Here is a 4,448-nt window from a genome sequence, read left to right as displayed (position 1 = left end):
CCTTCCCAGCCCGGCCACCTGTGGACCAGCAGGTGGTGGGAGACCGGCCCCCCACTCCCCCTTCGCCAGAGGAGGGATTTGTTGGGGTTGGGGTTGGGTATTCCTGACACGCACGAAGCAGTTGGAACGGAAGCAGTTCAAGGAGACGGAGCAACTTCAGGACATTTAGCAGCGTTAAGACTCAGCAGTCTTCTTGCTTTGGGTGCTCAACGAAATCTGCATGTTTTCCACTCACAGCTCCTGTGCTCTTTTCATACACCTGGGCGGGAAAGTGCACCCTTCAGTGAGCATGGTCTGAGGTGCCTTAGGGGTGTAGGGTAGGTCATATTTGTGAAATTTTTTTAATTAAAACAAACATTAAAACCACCTGGAGAGAGCGCACCGCATTAATTTGCTGAAACTCTGAAAAGAGCGGGTGAAGTAACCCCGTTTGTTGCAGAGCTTTCCAGGACTCGTTGATGGTAGCTACAGGGGTACGTGGAGACATTTCCCTAAATTGAGTGCGTCTTTTGTTTTTAAGAAAAAAGTCCTCACACCTGCGAGGAAAAACAGGTAAAAAGACTTTGAATGTCAGCAAATTCATGCCTGTTATATTACAGAAACAAAAAAACCTGAGTGGTTTCATGTACTGTATCGAAATTACTAGTTTTTCATGTATTTTGCTCAAAATAGCAGTTTCACAGGAAAGTTGAGATTTTTTTTTTAAAGTTGTGAAAATAAATGGTAAATTCACTACTCTGGCAGAATTCATGCTATTGATGTCATTAAGCCCTGGTAGGGACTAAGAATTTAGAGATATAGAAATAAAATACTTCTGACATATTAAATATAGTTAATATATACACTATTGGTAAAGAAAATCTGTATCATTACTATTCAAGACCAAAAAAAAAATCACTTGGCTTCTGTTGCAGAATTAATTTAAGAACAGCAACAAGATATCTTTATAAAATTCCTTAATTGAAACTGAACTTCTCAAAAAGTTATTTTATATTTTCCACACTTTTCTCTCCCTTCCCCCATACATCTTAATGTCTGAAATGAGAATGAAGAAAGTTCTTAAATTTACTACAAGGAATATTTGTTTTCAACAATATCATACTTAAGGTAAAAACCACTAACTAGAAAATGAATACCAGGTAACAATGCTTTGCTTGTTTGACAACAAGAAAACTGATTCATTGTCTTTAAGAAAGAATAGTTTAATTAAATGTGTGGGTATCTGGAATATACTTATTGAAAGGGAGAAGGGTTTGAGGCACTCTGTTTAGGAGATGGTTCTTGAAAAAGCAATTATGCCTCTTAATCATCCTGTTAGCATTTACGGTTTTTTGGGGGGGGGGGGGGGGGGAGACTGATTTATTTTATTTTTTGGTGGGGAAAGAACATGCCATTTTGACATAATGATTGTTTCTTTAACCATGTTTTAAAAATGAGTTGGATTTTACTTAAAACACATTAGGTTCAGTCTTTTCAAAAGTTTTTAAAAATAAAAAATGTTTCCCAGGAAACTTCCAGTAATTTAGGTGAAATGGCAATTACATAAGATAGCCGAATTGAAACTGCTTTTACATATATCCATCTTTTTACTTAGAAAAAGAATAAAGTGAGGAAGTATATGGTGTGCTCAATAACTACAGTGTATATCCCTCTAATTATGAAATTATACTTTCATGTTTCTAGGACTATTACTTCAAAGATTAGGATATACTTAAAAATATTTTAGAGTTTTTTTCTGATCAAATAGGATTTAGGCTTGATTTAATCACTGTCAACCCATCAAAATTTAAATATTGAAAATCTATTGTGTTTCTAAAAATTGTACTTCTCCTACCCCTTTGGATAATTTACTTGGTGACTAACATAATCAAAGACACAAAATTCCTTTCTATTCCAGAGGTCATAAATACTCTGTTTTTCAAAGGTTATTCTTTATTGAATAGCTTATAAAACTATTTTTAGAAAAATTTAGAAATTCTTTTAAAGTGGACTGCAAAATTAGTACTTAAGGAACTTGAGACTTTTTTTCAGGATTGGAGTATAAATAAACAACTATTTCTTACATTTGAGGTAAAATTAATTTAAATGTAGGATTAAATGGTCTCGGATTCAACGACTTAGTGTCTAAAGAGCTCATAAAACATTTTTAGGATACAAATATTCTTATGTATATTCAGAGCTCTAAATACAAGATATACCATTATCTGTCATAGATATTTAAATATAGGAATCATTTTCTTTTTAAAGCTTACTTAAAAATTTTTATTGTGAAATAAACATACAAAAGAAAGTAAGACAAATATATACACTTTAAAGAGAAAGGAAAATTATTAGGAGCAACAAGTTCTTAAATACTTGAAAAGGTAGATTTGGAGTTGGTTACAATATCAGTGTTTAAATTTGATGTTACATAAATTATGTCTATGATTTAGGGGTTTTAAGTTCTTCAGAGGAGTGGCTGTTAATATAAGGACACTTTTTTTAAAAAAATATATTTTATTGATTTTTTTCACAGAGAGGAAGGGAGAGAGATAGAGAGTTAGAAACATCGATGAGAGAGATACATCGATCACCTGCCTCCTGCACATCCCCCACTGGGGATGTGCCCACAACCAAGGTACATGCCCTCGACCAGAATCGAACCTGGGACCCTTCAGTCCGCAGGCCGACGCTCCATCCACTGAGCCAAACCAGTTTCGGCTAAGGACACCTTTTTAAGGCAGAAAATTAAAATCATAGGATATAAAAGTTTTGTTTTATATTTATTTGTAATTTTAATAAAAGGGCACCAAAAACTATCTTCTTGTCTCCCAAGCATGGCTATTTGATTTCATTCAAAGCTATAGAGCTTCAGCTCTTGAATTTATTACTGATGACTCTTAAATCCATATTTCTAGGTCAGACCTCTCTGTTGGATTTCAGGTACCTATTCATACACTAGAAAGAGGCCTTTGGATTTTAGCTCTTAGGGAGTTAATGATATGATATCAATATTTGCTTTAAAATGAAGGAAGAAGAGAAAGGATGGGTGAAGTATAGATGAAACAAGATTAGTCATGAGTTAATTGTTGGAAGCTGAGTGAGAATACATATAACTTCATTATAGTATAGTTTCGTGTATTTAATACTCTTGTGCCCTAGCTGGTTTGGCTCAGCGGTTAGAGCGTTGGCCTCAGGACTGAAGGGTCACAGGCTCAATTCCTGTCAAGGGCACATGTCTGGAACCCCAGCTCCAGGGGGCGCATGTGGGAGGCAACCAATCCATGCAACCAATGGCTGTGTCTCTCTCATGTCAGTCTCTCTCTCTCTCTCTCTCCCCCTCCCTCCCTTCCCTCCTCCCTTACACTGTACCTTAAAATCAATGGAAAGGATATCCTCAGGTGAGGATTAACAAAATAATAATAATTCTTTTGTAATAAAAAGTAAATAAAAACATTAGTTTGCAGAGAGTGGTTGTAGCAGTGTGTTGAGGAAATTGAGTTTCCCATGCTTTGAAGCTCATGGTATTATTCACATGTATTCTTTTCGTCTGCTCTCGTGGCTGGTGGTCTTGTGTGGTTGGTTGGTGTGAGGCTCAGAGTGGTGTGGTTATTTACTCAAGGTTGCATGGTTGGCAGGTGGTAGAAAAGATTGATATTCAGTCTTTTCTTTATTTCTTTTATTAGCATTTGTTTTATGCTGAACTTACTCTCAGGCCATAAGTTTTTGTTCTGTTTCTTCTGATATTTTTTTCTTTTGTGCAACCTCCTCTCAGGTGTAGGAAGAATCTGCACTTTTTCAGTAGGATCACCTCAGTGGGGCAGGGAGAGTTCACATACGGGTTAATCCGCCCATGAGCTCAGTGAAGCCTGCATCACATCTTGGGAATTTGTTCACCTGGGTGCGCTCAATGACCAGAGAATCTACATCTAAACCCTTAAGTGCAGCATGACTCTCTGCATCTCTGTAAGCTTGTGCAGCAAAAAGGAAGCATCTTTTGGGGCCACCAACCCTGCGTCCAGCCCCACTGTGTGGCCTGGGCACACTTAGCAACTCCACCACTGTGACAAAGGAATGCAAAGTGACATCCTTCAGATATGCAGACCCTGATGGCCTGGGCAGTTTCTTGAGTGTTCTCGAAAATTTGATCCTCTTGATTTGCATGATTTTGTGGAGTTTTCTGAGTTGAGAATACCATAGTGAGCCATTTTCAGAAGTCACCTCAGGCTGCTCCGGGAGAAGCTGGTACTTGTCTTCAAATCCAATGTTCTTTTGACTATAAGAGCTACCTAAAATATATTAAAACACATTAATTAAGAAAACACAAAATCACTTGAGAATCAGATTACCAGATAGACATTAGCAAAACATGCTTTATCTAAGTTCCAGTTGTAAAATTTGTTTTGGTAACTGACTATTTCCTGGGACAGTACTACCTTTATATAAGTTTCTGGACATCACCTCAATAT

This window comes from Myotis davidii, unplaced genomic scaffold, assembly GCF_000327345.1.
Source record: "Myotis davidii unplaced genomic scaffold, ASM32734v1 scaffold6, whole genome shotgun sequence".
In the NCBI taxonomy this organism is placed as follows: domain Eukaryota; kingdom Metazoa; phylum Chordata; class Mammalia; order Chiroptera; family Vespertilionidae; genus Myotis; species Myotis davidii.
This window is presented reverse-complemented; position numbering follows the sequence as displayed.